We start from the raw sequence: 25,040 nt of genomic DNA on the forward strand, positions 1-25,040 counted from the left end.
AGGAAGTTGACAGTGGTTAGACACCAAAGAAATAAACAAACAAACGCAATATAATAAAAATATTAAGTTCAACAGATTTTGAAGATCTTTGAAAAATGCACAAAAGTTTTATTGAATTGCAGTAAAAAAAAAAAAATTGGAAAATTTTTCGGCTACGCAGAAAATTTCATCAAAGATAGCAAATATCAATATTTGCAAATGCGGCGAGCAAACATGAAGAAATATACTCACTTAAAGAAATATGAGATGTGGTGACAATTTATTTCTTGAATGAGTTCAATGTGAAGCATAGACGAGCACATATGAACCGAGTAGAGATTTAAGCTGCAAACTGGAATGCGACTACAGGAAATACTCGCATACAGAGAGTGGCAAACGGACCACGTATCTTACACTGTACTACATATTTTCGGGTGCAGTGAATTACCACTCGGGAGAAATAACGCGCGCGGGTGCTATTATTAATTTAATAATTTTTTCAATTAAGAAAAAATGTATCATAACAATAATAATGATAAAATAATTATTGTTAGGCCTTGAGCTCGATTCAAACCCACGATCTTACAAATCAGTAGGCCGATATAACAACAAAAATTGTTAATACATCCCAGAGCACGGGGAAAAAGTGTCAATAAAATATGACACTATGGCATCATTGCCATCAAACAAGTCCAATTCTCACATGCATTCTGCAACAGATGTCGCAGTGCTGTGAACATCAATTGGCAAGAACCAGAATTGAAGCAGGAATAATGAAGACAAACAAAAAGGAATTTAGCAGTTCCCGAAATGGACCTATACAACGAGATTTCTTCTTTCTTCTATTCTAATTTAATAATTTTTTCAATTAAGAATAAAATTTATCATAACAATAATAATGATAAAATAATTATTCTTAAGCCTTGACCTCGATTCAAACCCGCGATCGTACAAATCAGTAGGCCGATATAACAACAAAAATTATAATCAATTATAATAAAACGAATAAAAATAAAATCAAATTTATTTAAAACAAAGAAAAACTTATTTATATGTACTTTTTATTTTATCATACGGTTTTGTTCATACCGTTATTTTAATTTAATTTAGTTTTATTTTATGTTTCATTTTATTATATTTAATTTTTTTTCTTTAATTTAATTTAATCAAATAAATTTTTTTTATTTCATTATATTTTGTCTTATTTTTTTTTTTTTTTTGTTTTATAAATTTTTTTTTTAAATGAATAATTTTATTTATTTTTCAGTTTTATTTATTATATATTTTTCTTTTGATCTTTTTATTTTTTACATTTTTATTTATTTCATTTTATTTTGTTTTGTTTTATCTTACTTTAGTTTAATTTAATTTAATTTTTTGCTTTAACTTAATTTAATAAAATAAAATTTTTTTTATTTCATTATATATTTTCCTGTTTTTTTGCTTTATACATTTTTTTTTTTTATTCAATAATTAAATTTATTTTGTGATTTAATTTATTATGTATTTTTTATTTGATATTTTTATTTTTTCTTTTTCTTTTTCCTTTTTGTTTTATTTTATTTTATTTCATGTTGTTTCATGCTCAAGTTTCCCAAACAATTTTTTTTCTAAAGACTATGTGTTTCTTATTTAATTACAAGCCGAATTTGGTATTTGCTTGGTCTGAGAAAGATGATTTATTAATATTTATAACGTTCAGCTCTCAGCAAACTTTACTTGCTGTTGACCTTAGACTTCTGTTTGACTTCTGTTTGCGATTTACTGGTAATTTTCTTTGGATTAAAACATAAACCAAGGTCTGTCTGTTGAATTGTGGCGCGCTTTAATATCTATGCCTATGACCAATTGTTCTATGCGCCCGTCGAACTGCTCCATATTCTTGAAGTCCTCTGTAGGGACCTTCCTACTTTAAATTTTGTAGCAGAATTTCAGTAAGGGTGCCTTCTTCTTCCGCAAGATGACCTTTACTGTAATTTTTTGTAGTAGTATGTGTGTATAAGAAGAGTTATGAAAAAATGTTTAGCATAAACTTTACGCATGCGATATTTACTGCTTGAAATATAAGCGAAAACTGATTCACTGCTTGATGTGCTGACTCTCAGTCGCTGTGCTCACTCGATATTTAGCTGAACACCGAATAAATTTCCGACGCTCTACATATGTTGCTGTTGAGGGTATCCCTTCTCCAGATCCTCCGTACTGATTTTAGAGCTGTGTGTATCAATATCAAATCCACGCTCACCAAGCAAAAAAGCCATTCCTTTACAATCGCCCTGATGAAGATATGTAAAAGCATCGAAGAGTGTTGGAGTACATAAACAACTTTGGTATTGTGTAAAACAAACCAAATTATTTAGGTTATGCCAGGACTATTCAGTGTTTCTACCAGAAAAAGGGTATGTACGAGATATACATATATTTTTCCAGAATTAAATGATATGAATGGATGTATGCTCAAAAAATTTGTAAACTCAATGCGGGTAATAGCTATTTATGAAACCATTCTTATATGTCTCTCACTTTTTAAAAAAAAACGGAGATATGAACAGCGACTAAGCCACCCATATCAATTGGGAATTTTTTCTGTCTATGGAAAGTAGACAATTCGTTATGTCACCAAATCCTGAACAGACAAAACGCAATAAAAATGAAGAAATTATTTCACAAAAAAGTTAAAAGTCATAAAAAATTTCGCAAGTTCATAGCAAACAAACAAAGTACACACCCACAAATAGACGAATGTAAAAAATTTCCCGTACACATTGAAATATTCAATATTTTCTCTACCGCCTTCATTTCGAGTGTTGCTTTTCGAAGTAGTAGAGCATAAATATAAAGAAATAAATCCAAGAATATTGCAATTGCTCCTTGGGGATCATAACGAAAAGCGCTGAACGCTGAGCTTTCGAAACAGAAGCGCGTCTCGTATTAAATAAAACACACACACATACGTGTTTCTACTCCCATTTGTTTGTTGTAGCACAACATCACTCGCACTCAATAACTCATAGCTCAATGTTAACCATAATACTCGTCGGTGCAGTGATGCACAGTACAGCCGCCAAGGATATGTCGTCTATCACCTTTCAGTAACAAGCTCCTTACTTTTCTAAACATTTCGTGCCACTCTTTACTTGAGCCATATTTTAGCAATCTTGGATCACAGGTGGCCAAAGGTTTTTGCCAGGGTGATGAAGTCCGCTTATAGTTTATTTCAGAGTACCACTTGGACTGAATGTGAGACAAAAAGTTTAAGAAATTGGAATGTGCGTGGTTGACGTGGGTTTAATATTTGACTGTCCGCAATGGTTTGGTAGTGCCAATGCCTTTTCGTTGGGGCCCTCCCATTCACGGTTGCATAAAAGTCAGTCTGCTTTATTATTGAAGCAACTTAGGCGTTAAAAACTTCGCTATAATTAGGAACAGATAATTAGATGTTTAAATTAGGAACAGATAATTAGATGTTTCAAAATTAACATTGTTTTTTATTTGAATTGGCTGTAAAAATGGTAGTTGTGGGTTGTTTCAAAGAGAAGTGTTTCGTAACCTCGTGGGGTAGCTGTCGTACAAAAATTAAATTTTGGGCCTTAGTTATATACCAAGAAGGGCGAAGCATTTGCTAAAGACCAAGAAGACTTATTATGTATAAAGTTTCGCTAATTGAATTAGACAAAAAGCTTTGTGATTCCAAGAGATGTAAATTGTTGTAGAGCGTATGTTGCCACATCACTGCAGCTTATTTTATGTAGGAGTAGCTGTTATTAATAAAGCAGCGAAGAAACAAATTTCGAACTGATCATCGATCTGGGGAGTTTATAAAAGCATTTTTAAACCAAATTTTTCCAAGAATACGACCTTTGTGAGTGAACGAGTCTTTGGTTCCCAATCCGATTTAGCATGGATTCCGCTGCCTTTTACGGATACGGCATCCACCTTAACGCCATTTGATGACGCGGTAATCTGGAGGGAATAATCATCTTCAACTGAAACTGAGACCATAAAGATTGTTTTTTGGCGCAGCGGACAACCTTGACGCTCTTCTACCAGCCTGTTCCCTAGAAGCGTACTTTCTTGCTGTCGGCTTCTGTCACCAACTCCTTCAATTTTCTCTCAACCAGTAGCCACCTTACCAGTGTTATCACATTAGATCAAATTTTTTCGCCGAAGGATACTTGCAGGCCAGAGACCGAAATCTATATTTTTTACCTTGTACTGCAATATATTAACAACAATATATAAACCCCCTTCTTTGTTTACTGCAGTAAGGCAGTTGAAGTTCCGACAATGCTGTGCATTACTGTTGTACTCTATCCTGCCTGCTTAAGCTATTTTATCCACTTCTCGTACTTAGCTATGCGCCTCAGCTATTTGAAATAATATTTTTGCGGTTGTTGCTTGGGGAATATACGAAAACATTTAGCTTAAGCAAACTGAGAAACAACTTAAGAGGAGATACTGGATGATGACAAATAAATAGAGCTTTTGGCTGCTGCAGTGAGTTGTAAAAGGCAGTGAATGATTTAAAATAAAGAAAAAGTTGTAGCTTATTTATATTTATTTGTTTACATACGATTCGCAAGTTTTGTTTTGAAATGTTATTAAATTTTTTTGTTTTTTTGTGGACTTAAAAAATTTAATTTAAAAGTATACCCAAGCAACAGTACTTTATAGGTATTTGGCAAACTAGGCTGCAAGGGATTTAAGGGACTAGCATTTTGGATTTCTTTATACAGAAGATACGTCACTATGCAGCAAGTAATTGAATACTGAGAGCGAATAAGACAACAAATAGAAACGCACACCTTCACGCCGCAGCGAAAATCGCAGACGATATAACTCACACATATGCATAGGAGGCAACAGCGAGAATGAGATGCTATTTAAGGCTGTAGATGGCTGTTAACGAAAAGTCTAGACCCTGGGAGAAATAGATGAAAAAGGCAACAGAAAGTAAAAAAAGGGCACAGTCCAAGTGATGGGAGTCAGTATGATTTTACTACACTGTAAGCAGTGTTGCCATTTTGGTGCTTTTGGAGCTAGATCTAGCCTCTTTTTTGCGTTTTTTTTTTTGGCCCCCTTTAAAATAATTGCTCCTTTTTGACTCCAAATCTATTTTGGCAACTTATATTGTGAAACTTGTAAGGTGTTTTATGTGTGCCGAAGTTTTGTTTCATTTGTTTTGTTATGTGTGATGTGGCAAAGCGGTAATCAACTGATAACAAAAGCTTTAATCGATAAACTGTGTAGAGTACCATCCCTTATTCACGGAAATTTTGCGCGCTCAATGTATGGTAAAGAGCCTTTAGTTTGATATTAAAAAATTTCTTTTGCAGACATTTAATAAAAAAGCAAGTGCCAGCAACAGCACAAAACTTGGATAATCAAGAAAGGGAGGAAAGTGACGAATGTGATGAGCAATCAGAAAGTGGTGATACGAGTTGCGTCCCAATGAAGCGTGATCCAGATACGAAAAGAAATTTAACATGCAAATGCAACAACAACGCGATGATCCTCATATCTACTGGATCCGTTTCGGATCAACAGGGTGGGTCTGAGATTTGGTTTTTTGTGGAAAAATTTTGACAGCATACCCATGCTTTTGGTAGCACCTACAGTATTTAAACTTTAAGTCATAAATTTATACTTTAAGTCTGAAAACAAATTATTAAGGCCATAAAATATTTACATTATATTCATTTTAAATCATGATAGAAAAACTATACATTTTGTTATATGAAAAATACAAGAATCACAACATAATGTGCAAATGCTTTTTGGACAAAGCTCCCGAAAGATGTAAAATTTTTAATATCAGCCTTGCGACGAAAGTTATTTAGCAGCAAAGCATTTCGTTTGGTACCCCTCCCGACATTTTTAAACGTGTTTTAACTACCGCCCCTTTGTTAATCATTAGTACTCTAGCTTTTTTTTAAGTGCAAAATCCCATTCAATTTTATATGGAAAGAAGTAAGGACGGGGCTGTCTTCGCATGTGCCGAAGGCTTTATACCTTTCATGAATACGTGGAAATTTAAATATGCATTGTTCAATCTACTCTACAGTTTTGTCAGCAATACATTTAATTTCCTTGTACATATTTTATTTATTTAAGGGACGTTTTTACCATCGCTTACTGAACGATCTGTTGTATGGGATATAACTATACATAGCTCTGATCAAAGTTATTTTTTCAGGATATCTTCTATGATATATTAGAATATATATCACTGAGTTTCACGTTTATACTTTCTAACTTGCGGCAGGAATGACCAAAATCGTCTTATCTGAACAATCGTTTGTATGGGAGATATATGTTATAGTGGTTCGGTCCTACCGGATCCGACAAATGTCTAATTCCAATGTCCAATTTTCATTGAGATATCTCAAAATTTGAGGGACTAGTTTGCGTTCAAACAGACAGACGGATGGACAGATGGACATGGCTATATCAACTCAGTTCGTCGCTCTGATCAATTCGATATACTTAATGGTGAGTCTATCTCCTATATTTCTCAACGTTACAAACATCGGACCAAAGTTAATATACCACTTCATGTTCATGAAAGGTATAAATATATGGAATTTGTGGCATTGTTTAAAGAACTAATAATACTAGTTATTAGTTCGACAATTTGTTTTAATTTTTAAGTAAAATTTTATGGAGCCATTCGTTGGAAAAGATGAAAACAGGCACCCATTGAAAAATATAAATATACTTTTAGCTCTTTTTGCAACGGGTTTTGGATTTGCTTGAAGAAATTTAGCTTTTTCTAGCCCTTTTTTCTAGATTCTAGCCCCAACGAAATTTTTTTTCTGGCAACACTGGTTGTAAGTGAAGTATGCTATACTACCATAGTACTGCTGTAATTAAAGAAAATGTTGTACACTTATGCATAATGCACATAATGCTGTTTATTCATTCGAATGAAATCGGTAATTATTTTGACTTGAAGCAGTATATTGTAACGAATTTAGGGAAACTCCATTTATTTTACACCTTCTACTAATGTTCGTATCGCTAAATTTTTGAAGAAATCACTCCAATATTCAATAATGCAAAATGGTCTTTATTAAACTACTTTGAAAGTACTTCACAATAACACTTATATTTTGCAACCAATAGCGTGCTTAAATCAAACTGATTACTCAGCTTGCTCTGCTTTTATACTCTCTGTTGTCTTGTCCAAATGTCTAGACGTTTTCTCTTCTAGAATCCTCTACCTGGTCACCAGCCATACGCGCATGTCTTTGTAGTGTGTAACCATATGCGTGTGTATATGTGAGTTCTCTCGGGTTGGTGTCGAAATTCTGTATGTACAAAATTCTGCTTTTTAAAATTCTGCTTTCTAAAATTCTGCTTTCAAAATTCTGTAATAAAAAAATTCTGTATTAAAATATAATGTTAACAATGTTAAAGAGGTCATGTAATTATTTTTAAAAAGTGCGCCATGCACAGTAATTCTGCGTAGAACACCCTTCTGCGTAGGCGGCTTTCGGCCGCACTTAAAAAAAAATTACCCTTAGCCGATCCAATACCGGCTACGCCATGCCATGATTCTGGATTTTTGACTTCCAGAATTAAACATGCAGAATTTTGATAAAGCAGAAGTTTAGAAAGCAGAATTTTAGAAAGCAGAATTTTAGAAAGCAGAATTTTAAAAAGCAGAATTTTTTTTCAATTTACAGAATTTTGTCACCCAGAATTCTGTAATACAGAATAATGACACGCTCCCAGTTCTCTCTGCTGCTTGCGTGTATGTTTGTCATGATTATTAATATGTTTATGTAGCTTGTTTTAAGGTTTTTGTTGTTGTGCATTTATTTATTGATGTGAATATTCGTCACAATATTAAATACTGTAGCATGCTTACAGGCGCCAATATTAATTAACTATGCATAGCTTTTATAATTACATAAAACTAAATTTAAATTAAAATTTCGCATAATGTAAAAACTATGAATCATTTGAAAATAAAATGTGCTTTCCGAGAAACGGCCATTGAATCATGCCTCTTATTTCAGTTCTAAAGTAAATTTAAATCAAATTGGCAAAATTTATATATGATAAATAATTTGGTTTGTTAAAAGTGTACTTAAGCATTAAAAATAATGATATTAAAATAGTATGAGCAAAGGAATAATAATTTTTATATTTTTGAAATTTACGCAATAACATAAATATGTGCGATATTTGGATGGCCTTTAGCCGAATATTAAGATAACAATAAATGGCAGCTGCAATTCGAATTTATTTATGAACAAATTTTAGTGAACTCAGCAACCAGAATCTGCGTGTTGTTAGAATTTAAAGTATTTAGTTATGTATATGGACCATTCCATCTCAAATCGTTCATAGGATATTCATCATTGATTGATTCATAGCTGGTTAAAGCTCATGCCGTAGAAAGTTACGCCAATCAGTCCTGCTTTACGTTAACTGACGTTCATTGGGAGCATCAAGACACTTAATAATTCCTCTGTCAAATAATGTTTGATTACAAGTCCTAAATAACGTTGTATGAATATTGCCAAATTCATCCTAAAGTTTTTTTAAAGCTGGCGTGAATAATTCAAAAACCGCTTAGTTATTAAGATCCTCTTATATAACATCAACGTAATGGTGTATGCTTTAAAGGACTTGCCATCTTATCCAAGGAAAAATCCTCAGCCTACACTATCTGCCTAAAACGTAGACATCGACTTACATTATAGGGCTGTGGAAAGGAAATTGGGGAGAAGTGCAGATTTCTATCGTATTTTGATTACAATTCTGCTAGGAATAGCATTGTCAACAACATCAGCAGTATTAATCAAATTTCACGGTAATAAGAAAACTTAAAATGAAAGTGGAGTATAATTGAATGCGTCTTATTATCCTTATTCTTGTTGCGATAAATACACTGCAGGATTTGAGGAGAATTATCGATGTTGGTGGCCTTTTGCCGGATAAAGATCCGATATGTTCCGGTAACTAGCACTACGAAGGTACTACATGTATTATACATATATATTTGTAAAAAGATTCGCCTCGGATAGGTGAGGCTGCCTATGCCTTTGACAAAACTATGTAGTCATTTGTATTGCGTTTAAATATTCCATGAAGCACTAAATGTAGACATAATGTGTGGCAGTGTTTGGGGGAAAGTACGGTGGGTCATTGATTAGTTATGGAAGTGTTAAAAAAAACCTCCGCAGAAATTTGTGGCGAGCTCCTCTTCCAGTTTGCGTCGTGCCCTTTTAACTTTTTCTTACAAATTAGTGGAAAGGGACGTACGTATTTAATGTCGACTCCGAGCGGCATCTGCAAGGCATTTGAATTTTCACTGAGTGTTTTCCGAATCACTGCCAATTGGCATTTGGAAAAACTTGTTTCTAATTTTCTAAGCTTTTGGATGTTGCTTTGCCCGGCAATGGAACTCAGGACCTTCGGTGTTGTAGGCGGAGCATGCTACCATCACACCACGGCGGCCATTATAAAAGTATCTGCTCCGTGTTATCGACAACAAACGCTATCGACGTGATATAAATTTTTTATATTTATTACCGGTTTGTTATAGCGTGCCATCAACGTGGCATAGGCGAATTATCGGTTTGTTGCCGAAGTTATAAATTTTATATTGATGATTTATACTTTTTTCAAAAGGTTATCGATTTTTAATAGCAAATTTATCGATTTGTATTGGAGAGTTGTCGAATAATTGTCGAAAATGTACCTGTATGTTTTCGATTAAATATTGGTGTGGTATGACGTTTTGTCAAGGAGGTATAGGCGAGTTTTTAACGATGATTTATAAGTTTGTTTAAAAAAATTCCTGATTTTTTATTGATTTGATGTCGGAAAGTTACCGATTAATTTTAGAAAGCGTATCTATTTGTTATTCAATAACTACCTGTTTTTTATCATTGAATCATCGGTTGCGTATTAAAAAAGTTCTGATATATGGCGTCACTGAAGAGTTTGATGAGATAGAGTGTTTTTGGAATGGAAGTCCAGAGATTGTAATATGACACACACGAATCGATATATAAACTTCAGTACTCTACATATTAAATATGTAAATAAAATGTGTTGTCAGCGACCGCCGTGCTGTGATGGTAGCGTGCTCCGCCTACCACACGGAGGCCCCGGGCAAAGCAACATCAAAAATTTTGGAAAGAAGATTTTTCAATTAGAAGAAAATTTTCCTAAGCATTGTCGCCGCTCGGCAGTGTTTGGCAAGCAGTCCGAGTGTATTTCTGCCATGAAAAGCTCTCAGTGAAAACTAATCTGCCTTGCAGATGCCGTTCGGAGTCGGCAAAAACAAGGATAAATTAAAAGGGGCACGACGCAAATTGGAAGAGAAGCTCGGCCTAAAATCTCTTCGGAGGTTATCGCGCCTTACATTTATTTATTTAAAATGTGTTGAAAAAATAAAGCTTTTGATCAACGTGTGGGGTGGAATGACTCTCAAGCATAAGTGTTGGTATTTGTTAAACTTTTGCTTCGCTGAACATAAATTAAAACGCTTATGAATATTCAATTAAAATTTGCAGCAAAACCGAATGCTCGATTGTAGAATTGGTTGTTATGAGTTGAATTGTGTATTGGCTATTTATATTGTTTATATATTTTATTATTTGCCTGACAGAAGGACTAAAAATATAATTAAATTCATACATGTAAATGCCTACTAGAGATATACGCCGCCGATAAACGCCGCCGCCGCCGCCGAATATCAAAAATATCGGCGCGGTTCGGCACGTTACTATATTTTCTACTCTTTTAAGACTGTCTAGGCCATTTATTTTTCATCTCGAAAATTGGTACGATATTGGCGAAAGGGGTATCAAGGGATGCGCATCACTGCCAGTTATAAAAAACCAATTGATAAATTTAACACTTTCTAACCATTCAAAATTTATTTGAGAAAACAGGCGCTTTCAACCCAGCTTAACACGTACTTTGCATCACCCAATTTACCAAGTTATTAAAACAAAGCACGTAAAGAAAAGTTATATAATAAATTTAAATACTCACTTCACATAATTCTCTCAAAAAATTTATAAAGAATAATGAATTTAAATAAAATGTCTAAATTTGTCGAATATATTTTCAAATTGTACTCAAGTTGTTAAAAAAGCAAGTTACCCGAAAAAGGTGCCGAGTTTTATATCCCGATTGGCTGAAAGAATAAGCGAAATCAGTGATGCAAAAATTCCTTTAGCAGGTTTCATTGGTTTAAATTCTCCTTTGTAATGATTCTCAGCTCACACTTAAGTTGCATATATCTTCAACACGTATGAGAAGGGTTTGAAAAATCCCTTTATTTGCGAAACTATACAATAGAGTCTGAAATGTTAATTTTAATTGTCACACTTCACCCTTCAACACCCAAGTTTTCCGGTTTGATATTTCCTAAAGTTGGCGGCCCTATCTCCGACAAGTTCCTTGGAGTAAATTACATTAAATATGACCAGCACGTGACAGCTCCTGTTATAAATGTGAATACGTAGGAACGTATATTTACTTTGTCCTTCGCAAGAACACTCAAAGTGGTGAAGCAAAATCTTTATCAAGACACTCGAACAAATGACCGGGTGTTCTTCTAGCCTAACGTAGGGGATAGTTGAACTAGTCTGAAAACTGAAGGCGGTCATCCATAATGAGCTCTTATATCATAAGGTCGGAAACGAGCACTATTGAGGCCAATGTATCGAAAACAAACGTCTGCAAATTTTGGCCTACATTTTAAAAGTTTTATACACGGTCCTTGTAAAGTTTAAATTATGTAGATGCGCCAAAGTTTATACAATTTTCACCCTATAGCTTCTAGGAAAATAACGTCGATGAAGGTAGGAATTCGAAACCGCAGTCCAGTGGCTTCTGTGCTGGCATATGGTATAAGGGCCAGGATGCTTGGTAGCGACTGGTGGTCGGGATTGCTACTGTTCGCACATCGGGAATTGTAGCTCTTCAAAACAGCCGAAAAAACTGAAGCCGCCCTTTGGCGCGGTCAACAATAAGCCAGCATTGATGCTAATCGTTAAAACTGTGCCACGAGAGTCATGTATATTAGTAGATAATTGATAGCAGCCGTAAGCCGCCTTTTTGCGTGACCAGCATGTTGCCAGAAATGATTTAAAGAAATCGTGCCGACGTCGGGTATTAGAGTTAGCCCAGAATATCTCCTTCGATGAAACTACGCTACAAAGGTATGACCATTTTAAGTATTTCTCTCTCTCTCCGCAATGAGCTACTCCCAACATTTTTTGAACGATCCACCATATTTTGAGGCAAAAACCGCGGATCTTCCCGAAATGGCCGAAACGTCAATTTCTTTAAATACCTACATATAAACAAAACCTTTCCAAACATTATTTTTTTAAATGTTCGCTTTACAAGCCTCCCAGATCTTCATCCGCAAGTTAATGATATTGTTCCAGATCGCCAAACATACAGTTGACATCAGAAGTATGTTTCCATATTAATTAGTTATGGACAGTGTGATACTCTGAAGTCCAGTCCTTCAATTCAGAGGTTTACGCCGATCACTTTGTCGGCGCGCCGGCCACGCCGCCGCCGCCGGTTTATAATAAAACCTACGCCGCCACCGCCGATTAAGTGATCGGCGTAAACCTCTAGTACCTACAAAGAGTAGTTTAATTGATTTTAACACATACACACTTTTCTCACACATGACCACAAATAAAATTTGTAGATATGTATTTCAGCATTGTATGTTCCAAAGCGATTGACTGGCAAAATTTACAAATATTTGTATAGCAAACTAAAATTGTTGCATGCAACAAAACAACAAACATCACACAATGAATTACAAAATAATACTAACGGCTCATGCTAATATTATTAGCACACATACATTCCGTCGGTTATTGTATTTACAAATTGAAGCCGCTTTGTTATGCTGATCAAGTTTTATAAATCATGCACTTCGTATACGCAAATGTTGCAAGCCACCCAAGGCGCATTAACCACGTTGCAAGCACTAATGCATAAATGCAGTTATTTTCGAAAGAAAGGGTGATCTAGAAGGCTGTTGTTTATTTACATCACTTCTCGATTCAGTGTTTCCATATCTCGGCCAACTGATTCGGTGGAATAGCGGACTTAGCTGTCAAGGAAGAACTCCAAAAAAACAAGTTTCTTACGAACAGTAATAATAGATAACCGAAGGTTTAGAAAACCTTTGTGAATGAGAATAGTCCTTTTGCAGATATGAGTCCCATACATTCCGATTATTCTTGTACGAGTCTCAAGTTCAACCTACGTTAGGATAATCAAATTAAAGTGAACCTATAATCTCTTCTACTCTTCTAAGGAAAGAAAAAAATATAAAAATAAAGTCGGTTTTATGCTTTTAAACTGTGACAGTTCGATGTTTGTTATTGCAACTGGAGATTTCTCCTAGCCACCTTTAAAGCTATTAGTCAGCCGCTTGTATGCTATATTTGCATTTTCGTTATGTTATGGCTGTCGAGCTTAAAACCTACTCACTGGATGAAGCTGCAGTTTGCTCTAAAAGTGCATAAACATGCTCTTAACCTCATCCACCAAGTGGAGGCATAGTCGTATGCTTAGTCCCATAAGCTCGAAACTCACAGCAAGGGAAAATGGACTTATCAGGGCACGTGTAATTTGGACATACATAATGTATATCTTATAACTTTAAACGAGCAATTCTTGTATATTCCTGTATTTGTATGTTTGTATAGCCGCACGATTTCGAGAACGGCTCAACCGATTTAAATGAAATTTGGCACAGAGATAACGTATCACCTTCTAAGACTTTCTACCTAGGTGTTGGCACTCAGAATGTTTCACAAGGTTGTCACCTATTCGAAATTAAAAAAGAATTACATGAGATATGCCGATATGGGTATCCAACGAAAGGTATTTCACTCCGCATTACAATAGGGACATATGCCGATGTGGGTATCAAACGAAAGGTATTTCACTCCGCATTACAATAGGGACATTTTTGTGTAGGGTTGCCATTTAGGGTTGCCACCTATTCGAAAAAAAAATATTGCATGAGATATGCCGCTATGGGTATCAAATGAAAGGTATTTCACTCCGCATTACAATAGGGACATTTCTGAGTAGAGCTGCTATTTAGGGTTGCCACCCATTCGAAAAAAATTGCATGATATATACAGATATAGGTATCAAATGAAAGGTAGTTCACTCTGCATTACAATAGGGACATATGCCGATATGGGTATCAAACGAAAGGTATTTCACACCGCATTACAATAGGGACATTTTTGTGTAGGGTTGCCATTAAGGTTGCCACCTATTCGAAATTAAAAAAATGTGCATCAGATACGCGGATATGGATATCCAATGGAAGGTATTGCACTCCGCATTACAATAGGGACATCTTTCAGTAGGGCTGCCATATAGGGTTGCCACCTATTCTAAATTACAAAAAAAATTGCATGAGATATGCCATTATGTGTATCAAAAGAAAGGTATTTCACTCCGAATTACAATATGAACTTTTTTGAGTAGGGTTCTCATTTAGGGTTGCCACCTATTCGAAATTAAAAAAAATATTGCATGAGATATGCCGATATGGGTATCAAGAGAAAGGCATTTCACTCCGAATTGCAATAGGGACATTTCTAAGTAGGTTTGCCATTTAGGGTTGCCACCTATTCGAAATTAAAAAAATAATTGCATGAGCTATGCCGATATGGGTATCAAACGAAAGGTGTTTCACTCCGCATTACTCCGCAAACGAAATAGTACTCCACTTACTCATATTCTATTAAAGCTTTAAAGGAGAACATTAAAGTTAAAATTCTTCGTAAATAATCGACTTAATTTTCTTAATTTCACACACGCTAGAGGCATATGTTCAATTTGAAAACGACATCTAACCATTTAACTACTTACCAACAGATGGGCTTAGGGAAGTAAGTTGACATTTAATTAAACTAACTGATAGTTGTCATAACTGATAGTTGTCATTCGTGAAATTTGCAAGTTTTTGGAATGTAATAAAATTGTGAGACTTTCATTGTGTATAACTAAAAAAAAGTTTGAAATTAATAATTCGGCACATGAATATACTCGACCTAAATAACTTAGTTCTCGATTTCACTAATTGTCATAACAATCCCTTACACTATAGGCTGGAATTACCCATTTCAAATTTTTCATTCCAGTTCATTTTGCGGTTAGTGTTTGATATGTTTTTGAAATCAATTTTTAAGGAAATCAAATATTGGTAAGTAAAAATATATAATATATGTACATATAAAAAAGTAGAGTTTGATTAATGATGACATGTAGAACAAAATATGTTGTGCGGCATACCCGAAGATTGCCGAGCAAAGCTCGGTCGCCCAGGTGCTATGTACTTCATGTAATGTGTCCGCACTTGACACCAACCATTTGTATACTCAGCTGAGCAGAGCTCATAGAGTAGATTAATTTTTTTCGCATAACCGTACCCTGTAACGGCATAAATTAATCGAAGTAGATATAGACTATGAAAATGATCTGGGCGAAAAAGAAATTCATTTAGCCATGTCCGCCCATCCGTCCGTCTGTCCGTCCGTAAACACGATAAATTGAGTAAATTTTGAGGTATCTTGATGAAATTTGGTATGTAGATTCCTGGGCGCTCATCTCAGATCGCTGTTTATAATGAACGAAATCGGATTAAAACCACGCCCACGGTTTCGATATCAAAAATTTCGGAAAACCGAAAAAGTGCGATAATTCATTACCAAGGCGGATAAAGCGTGAACGCACCTAACCTTATGACGCAAAATAGAAAATAAGTAAATTTTTGGACAATGGGCGTGGCACCGCCCACTTTTAAAAGAAGGTAATTTAAACCACCGTGGTGTGATGGTAGCGTGCTCCGCTTACCACACCGTATGCCCTGGGTTCAAACCCCGGGCAAAGCAACATCAAAATTTTAGAAATAAGATTTTTTAATTAGAAGAAAATTTTTCTAAGCGGAGTTGCTCCTCAGCAGTGTTTGGCAAGCGCTCCGGGTGTATTTCTGCCATGAAAAGCTCTCAGTGAAAACTCATATGCCTTGCAGATGCCGTTCGGAGTCGGCATAAAACATGTAGGTCCCGTCCGGCCAATTTGTAGGGAAAATCAAGAGGAGCATGACGCAAATTGGAAAAGTAGCTCGGGCTTAGATATCTTCGGAGGTTATCGCGCCTTATATTTATTTATTTCTTTATAATTTAAAAGTTTTGCAAGCTGTAATTTGGCAGTCGTTGAAGATATCATGATGAAATTTGGCAGGAACGTTACTCTTATTACTTTATGTCTGCTTAATAAAAATTAGCAAAATCGAAGAACGAACTTTTTAAAAAAAATTTTTTTTAAATTCAAATTTTAAAAGAAAAGTTAATATCTTTACAGTATATAAGTAAATTATGCCAACATTCAACTCCAGTAATGATATGGTGCAACAAAATACAAAAATAAAAGAAAATTTCAAAATGGGCGTGGCTCCGCCATTTTTCATTTAATTCGTCTAGAATACTTTTAAGGCCATATGTCGAACAAAAATTTATCAATCCTTGTGAAATTTGGTAGGTGCATAGATACTATGATGGTAACTGTTTCCTGGAAAATGGGCGAAATCGGTTGAAGCCACGCCCAGTTTTTATACAGAGTCGACCGCCTGTCCTTCCGCTCGGCCGTTAATACTATAACTTGAGCAAAAATCGATATATCATAACTAAACTAAGTTTACGTACTTATCTGAAGTCACTTTAGCTTGGTATAAAATATGGCCGAAATCCGACTATGACCACGCCCCCTTTTCCGATATCGAAAATTACGAAAAATGAAAAAAATGCCATAATTCTATACCAAATACGAAAAAAGAGATGAAACATGGTAATTGGTTTGGTTTATTGACGCAAAATATATCTTTAGAAACAACTTTGTAAAATGGGTGTGACACCTACCATATTAAGTAGAAGAAAATGAAAAAGTAATGCAGGGCGAAATCAAAAACCCTTGGAATCTTGGCAGGAATACTGTTCGTGGTATTACATATATAAATAAATTAGCGGTACCCGACAGATGATGTTCTGGGTCACCCTGGTCCACATTTTGGTCGATATCTCGAAAACGCCTTCACATATACAACTAACACCACTCCCTTTTAAAACCCTCATTAATACCTTTAATTTGATACTCGTATCGTACAAACACATTCCAGGGTTACCCTGGGTTCATTTTGCTAAATTGTGATTTTCCCTCAGCTCTCAGCTGAGTATGTAATGTTCGGTTACACCCGAACTTAGCCTTCCTTTCTTGTTCAATCTCGGAAATTTCGAAAAACTGAAAAAGTACGATAATTTATTACCAAAGACGGATAATGCGATGAACCTTGTTAGGTGGGTTAACCTATGACGTAGAATATAAAATTTGTAAAATTTTGAACAAAGGGCGTAGCACCGCCCACTTCTAAAAGAAGGTAATTTAAAAGTTTTGCAAGTTTTGAGTGTGTAATGTTCGAACTTAGCCTTCCTTACTTCTTTCAATTACGTATATATCTCTGGACCAAATTTATTAAATTTGTAAGTGAACACATTATTGGATTGAGCGTAGCACTACTACAAGATGGAGAGAAAGAAGAGGTATGTAGAGAGGAATACCCTTAAACTTTTGCCTCATATCGTGATATCTGTGAGAGGTAAATGATTTAAAGAAAAGTCAATAGTTTTAATGAATATATGTAATTACCAAATTCTTAAGCAACTTTGCTCGTAGACAAATAAATATTACAAAGTTTTTTTTGATAGTACCATGTCCCAGATCTTATGTGTTCTTAAGGCCAGATTATGTGTGATGCACTAACACCTTCCGTCGCAGTCACTGGCATTCACATTCAACACTATATAATAACAAAAATTTCACAAAGGCAATGAGGTTTACTGTGACTCACTTATCTCAATGAATGTTTTTAGTTCATAAAAATTTGGATTCACACGAGAAAATATGACTCCTTGTGTTATACATAATATGCGTCTTAGTCTTCTGTTATCGATAAGAAGAATGTCCGAAAATTTTGGGGAGTTTTTTTTTTATGCTAACGGTCTTTTGCAGAAATTGATGCAGTACGTTGCGGAAAATAGAAATATCCGAGCATCTCGGAAATGATTTGATTTAAACAAGTTGAAATTTCTAAGTCCCCCAGCCCTCACCTTCCATGTTAAACTTCGAATCGCCATCACCTGCTAAATAAACAAGATGTGCCATATGTAGGTTGTGAGTTGGGTCTGAGAAGTTTTGAATTGCGCTTAGCAAACCCTTTAATCTAAATCGAATCCAGGAAGCAAGCGCGTTACCTTTAATATTCCCTAGTAAAAATTATCCCTTTTTTGAGACAATTAGAAACAAACCAGCTAACAGTAGACCCTTTAAACCTATTTGAAGGTATTTGCTCTGTCTGCAACAAAACAAGAACAAATAAATATTCACCGCTAATGAATTGTTGAGTAGACAAAAAAAATATTTATTATTGTTTTCTAAATTGAATTACTATTTAAATGAAGGCTTGGCGACTCATGGTATTCGTAGTAATTTCAGATTTTATTGTGCTGTCATAACGTTCGATTTTAGTTGTAATTTATTTACAACATATATCAAACTAGCAGACCCGGCAGACGTTGTTTTGCCCTAAATTTGGCCTATCTGCATACATTTTAATAAGATTTTTCCGTCTAACTCTGCCCTCGCCCCTCTACACTTTTTCGTAATCTTTTTCTCCTTCTCTCTTTTCTCTTCTCTCAAGTTTTTCTCTTTTTTCTTCACATCTTATTGCCAGTCCCAGGGGGTGGTATGTATTTTGTTCCAGTCCCACTCCGAGTCTCAGTCTCAGCCTCAGTCCCAATTCTAGTCCTAATCGCAGTCCCAGTCCGTCTCTGGTCTACTTCCCGGAAAAAAGCATCGTAAATACTAATACAGGCAAATTTATATACCAAATTTCAGGCAAATCGAATAGGACGTATGTAAATTGGTATGTGAGTATTATTAATTCATATCTTTATTTCGGTTCGCATGCATATTTATCAGTTTTGCAAGGCTGATGCGAATAAATCGAATATCACAATTAAAATTACTTTAAAGCTGTCAGCAACAGCTTTCATTTGATATCCATAATACACACACATTCCAGGGGTGTCCGGGTCCATGTTTTGGCCTATATCTCGAGACCCTAGCCACCCAGCGGTGTAAAACTTACTCTGTACTAAAGCACTCATCAACAGCTTCAAAATGATACCCATAATGTAAAAACACTATCTAGGCGTTCACTATCTACACGTTCTACTAAAAACTCATCAACAGCTTTCATTTGTTATCCATATTCTATAAACACATTCTAGGGGTACCCGTGTCCACGTTTTGGCCTATATCTCAAGACCCTGTTCGTCGATCCTGAATTTTCTTTGCTATAAATCTCACGGAGCCCGAGACCTTTCCAACGAATGCAAAACCGTGGAAATCGTTTCGTGCGTTCTGGAGTTATAGCGTCAGGAAGGAAAACCCGACTTATTTTTATATTGCATTTGAGAGTTATACACGTCCCTCTGTATTTATAATTATAGCAGATAATCAACTAGTAGATTCTAGAACAGAACCGCCTAGAAATGTCAACGAGGAAACCAAACATTAGAAAAGGCAGCAACAGTAGAGGCGCGACAATCAGTTGAATTTAAGACGTTATCTAGCTAGCAATAGCAGTATTATAAGTTTCATTTAAGCATGGTATTAGTTGCGAGTTATAAGTGTTATTGTGAAGTACTTTAATAAAGGCGATTTTGCATTACTAAATATTGGAGTTATTTTTTCAACAATTTAGTGATTCGAACATAGCAAAAAGTTACAAATAAGAGGATTTGCAGTAAATTCGTTACTATATTATAGATGATTTAACATTTTTTTTTTAGAAATTTTGAATCTAATTTTGTGACATTTAACTCAACAATAACAAATAACAGACTATGCTGTCTGCTTAAAAACTAAAATAGATCTTCGTACCTCATAGATGCAGTTCCCCTCGAAATTGCCACCATTTATTTTTTTAACATGCAACTATATATTTGTTAATTATTTGTTTTTATTAAACTTAAGTATGGACGCATTCATTTCGGTTTTTTTCGAGAGGGAGACCACTTTCATGCCAACCCTATGTTAAAGTTGGTTTAGAGAAGACTCGATTAAGTCCTTCTGCGTTCAGTGTAATTTTCCTTTCTGATTAATATTTATCGATTTGCATTTTAACTTGGAACTCCTCATTTACATAAAGACCCCTGAATAAGATGCAAAAATGTGTCGACACAGGTATAAGTAAGTAAAATAAAAGTCTTATTTTGTTTGCCCAAAAAAAGCGATTAATATTTTCTTAAAGAATGGCAGACTGTAAGTATCTCAAGACTATCTGAGTGTCTCATATAACTGATAAAAGATCGAACAAGTTTGTGAGACTTTTAGTTTGATGTAAGAGTTACTTTATACACTACTCAGAACGTGTAATATTGAGTTTTTATTCGCGTGTGGTTTTTACGAAGTTTGGCATAGTATTGTGTTAGTTTAGTTTCACGGAGAGCAGGAGCCCTTGTAATTCACTTCATGCAGATCGTTGAAAATGAGCCTTGAAGGAGTTTCATGGTGGATGTGATATACCCTCAACTCCAGTAGTTCTTCATGAAACAGAATTTTGAGTTGTCATCGAGTTATAATAAGATGACTCCATACGAAAACAGGAACAAAAATTCTTGTATTTTTGGCTCTGTGTTATCATTATTTTCATCCGAATAGGGTGGGTGTTCCGAGCCATTGCATGCAAGTAGTGCTCACGAAATTGTTAACTACAAAAGGCGCCACTAATATAATAGTAATTGGTTTTTAACTCCTATAGTCCATATCAAATATCTAGCAAAATTCAACTTCCGGCTATTATGAATATCGACAATTCTAACCAAGGCGTAAAATTAATTTTGGACTAGGTGTAACCGCTCGGGTAGATGGGATTGAAATATAATTCTTCATGTTGGAACTGTAATTTTTGGTAGATGGACGAAATGGAGATGCACTTACTATGTGATTTTGTAGCATTAATAACCTAGGATTGAAAATTTGGAAAACAATTTTTTTTGTTCAGCTTCTTAGAGAGAATTCCCAGTTTTAGGTTTACGGAAATTTGCAGGTTAGAATTACTTTGGAACGATTTTCCGTCATCTCTTCTTAATTATAAATTGGAGACAAAACGGTGTCGGTGCTGTTATCTTTTATAGATCTAAGCTTTTAAGATCGTTTATTGTATTGAAATTTTCATTTAGCTACGTCGTGTGTGTATAGTAGATTCGTGTGCATTGGTTGAGTGCGCTTTTTAAGTGAGTGTTTCGTTTATAGCTGTACGTATTGTTGACAGGTAGAAGTCAGTGATTCTAATCTGTTTGTCTTCTGGGGGTTTATCACGTATTTTTGTGCTCGTGTCACATGCCTGTGTTTTTCTTTATTTTTGTTTTTTTTAGGAGTTCGAATAAAACGTCCCATGCGGGATTCGTTTGTGCATTCATCATGTCTCCACCTGATGCCGAATACGATTACCTGCTTGCATAGGCATATTGCAATAAGAATGGCGTCTTTGCTGCAGCATCTTCATCCATTGGTACAAAATATTATTATCATCAAGTCTTACTTACTTTTTACTGAACCAGTAACGTTCCCATTTCAGTAAAAGCGAAACATCACTTCTTCTTACCTCCATAAGGCAGACGCCCACAAAGATAAGGACAAATCGATTTCTATTCTTTCTCTGTCTTGCAACTACAGCAGAAGTGAGCTGGTAAGTACATATATGTCATCGCTCAAGTTTCGATACATTTACAAAATGCCTGCTTATGACTTCCTTAAGTACGTTTGGTTTGTCTTTTTGGCGAATCCCAATTAACTCCCATTAGCACCATGTAATACAAATTTACTTCAAATTAACGTTAAAGTTCCAAGAGGATATCATATTTCGTCATATAAAGGCCACCAATTGCTGTTAACCCTGCAGGACTGAAACCGCTATCATTTGTTAAGAATTTCTTTAAACCAGTGCTGAGAAAAACGTCCACAAGCACCGCCACCACCCTTGCGAAATCTAGAGCGAGTCCGTGCTAAATTAAAGAAACGACACTAGACTAGATGATTCCATGGCCTAATACCAAAATGCCATTCTAGATTCGATGCTACCGTTGCTGGACACAGAACCCGAAGAGGATTGCCACACTAATCCAACCTCACATTGAGATTACACAAGCATTGGTGTTGGTATGTAGCAACTTGATAAACCTGCAGAGGTCTTCTTTGATCGCACAGATTTTTCCGTACATTCTGTGTATATAAAATTGGCTCAATTACGTAAAGATCCTTTAAATTGAAATCGAAACGGTTTGAATATGCACATCAAAAGCTAAAGAGAGACATTTTTTCCAGCTGTTCTGGGCAGTCGGAATAGATTTTAGATGCTATGCTGTCCGCGTTTGAAACAGTGGTTTTAAGTATTGTTTATTGGTCATGCAACAATAACAAAAACACACCCATACACTCGACGAAAAAAACTGTAAACGTCATAACAAACAAAAGCTTCAGCTCAACGACGACGCCAATTCCACTTAAGTAAGTTCTGATGCGATACTTTTTATACCTCTCATCAACATGAAATGGTATATTAACTTTGGTCCGATGTTTGTAACGTTGAGAAATATAGAAGATAGACTCACCATTAAGTATACCGAATTGAACAGGGCGACGAATGAGTTGATATAGCCATGTCCGTCTGTCCGTCCATCCGTCTGTCCGTCCGTCTGTCTGTTTGAACGCAAACTGGTCCCTCAAATTTTGAGGTTTCTCAATGAAATTTGGCACAAGGATGTATTTTTGTATTATATTAGGCATTTGTCGGATCGGGTAGGATCGGACCACTATAACATATATCCCATACAACCGATCGTTCAGATAGAAAGATTTTTGGCCATTTCGCCCTTAATTTCCAATATAAAAACGTTAAACTTGGTGATATTTATTAATCATAGAAGATTTCATGAAAAAATCATTTCGATCGGAGCTATATATAATATATATCCCATACAACCAATCGTTCAGATAGAAATATTTTTAGCCATTTTCCCTTAATTTCCAATATAAAAACGTTAAACTTGGTGATATTTATTTATTTTAATATATCATAGAACATTTCCCGTAAAAATCATTTCGATCGGAGCTATATATAATATATATCCCATACAACCGATCCTTCACATAAGTTTTTTGCCATTTTTATTTTATATTTATCTTAAAAATCGTCTAGGGATTTACATCTGTTCACCATATATTTCTTATCTTATACATGCGATTATTTGGAGATTACGAACGGGATAAGAGATAACATGGGGCTGAACACATTCATGAAAGGTATGAAGTCTTCGGCATAGCCGAAGACAGTCCAGACCTTACTTGTTTTTGTTTTTGCTTTGCTTCTAATTTTGCGACTGTAGATCTAATCATTGACAGCTGACACCGCTAACATCACCAAATCGACCAGCTGTCATTGCCATCGCCCATAATTTGTTGCTGCTGAAAATATTGTTGTTGCAATTATTATTGTTGCTGCGCGCTTAAGTGTAGTCAAAGTTTGTTTTTTTTTTTCACTGTTATGTCGCCAACTGAATAGCATTTAACGAGCTTTTGTTGGCAACAAGTTGTTATTATTCAGCGCCGTTCAATTGTTTTTGTAGCTGCTGGTTATTATTTGTTGTTGTTGGGTGTTTAACGTTCAACTTGAAAATCGCTCGAGCGTTGCAAGTGCACATTAAAATCTTAACTTTCGCAAAGAACAATTCGACTGGCAAAATTTTTGTTGGTTGCAACAATAAAAACAGCTGAACGTGCAACAAAAAATAACAGCAAGTAATAAAGTCGACAGATGGTTTAAACTAAGTACTGTATACCCAGATGTGTGTTTTAACAATAATTCTTATATAAAACAAAAACTCAAAGCAGAAATTTGTTTAGAACTTCAATTGTTTGGAGGATCACCCCATCGGCAGGAGAATTCCTTCGAGATTTTTCTAATGTATTCTCAGAATTTGTGCCCTCTCTTATCTAAAACGGTATTAAATGTTTTTTTGTTAAGTATCTATAAAAACTAACTCCGGACTAGTTTAACGAGGAGTTGGAAGGTTACTGTACCACCCAGCGAAAGAGACCGGTCCCAAGAAGCGTTCCAGGCGCAATTTTGATGCACATTCTCCTGCAACCAATTGCATAATATACCATATTTATTTACTAAAAAAATTTGAATGGAACAATAAATGAGAAAGAGAACACTGTCTCCTTATAACTGTTCACATTAATGCTCCTTCACCTGTCGTTAAAAGTAATTCCCATTCTCTCCTCTCTCTTTTATAGCCGTCAATGTTGTTGTGACCGAGTACCCAAGTGAGCGTGACAGGCGCAAGGTTTGATGCTTTGTGTAATGCCCTCTTACAGTTTTCGACGGCCTTAACGAATGTATATGTTGAATCTATTGCTTTCAGCCCTGCTTTGCTGTCTGATTATATGCATATCTCATTGTGGCTTACCCGATTCTCTAACAGGAAAAGACAGGCCCTCTCTATATCTTGTTTCTCTAGCTGAGTTTTGAAGACGGATGGATTGCAATTTTAAGCGGTGTGGAGAAAACCTCCGCGGCAACGTCGCATACCATTTTTAACCCGTCGGTATAGAGTGATGTTACACCCCCTTTTGAACTTTGTCGGCTGACCAATCCGTTCTTGAGGGATACCTCACCTTAAAATGCTTGTCAAAGTTAAATATATGTAATATTTAATCTTTTGTCGCATCCACATTAGGAAGAATTTTTAGAATATTGCTGTGGCCACACAGCTCTGCGTTTCTGCTTTTAGACTCAATAAGTCTAATAACTGAGCTAATATCTGTCAGGTGTATGTCGAGGTCCAATGGCAGCTATTTAAAGATAACATTTAGCGCCTCTGTTGGATTAGACTTAAGTGCTTCTG

Source organism: Eurosta solidaginis, chromosome 3, assembly GCF_040869045.1.
Source record: "Eurosta solidaginis isolate ZX-2024a chromosome 3, ASM4086904v1, whole genome shotgun sequence".
In the NCBI taxonomy this organism is placed as follows: Eukaryota; Metazoa; Arthropoda; class Insecta; order Diptera; family Tephritidae; genus Eurosta; species Eurosta solidaginis.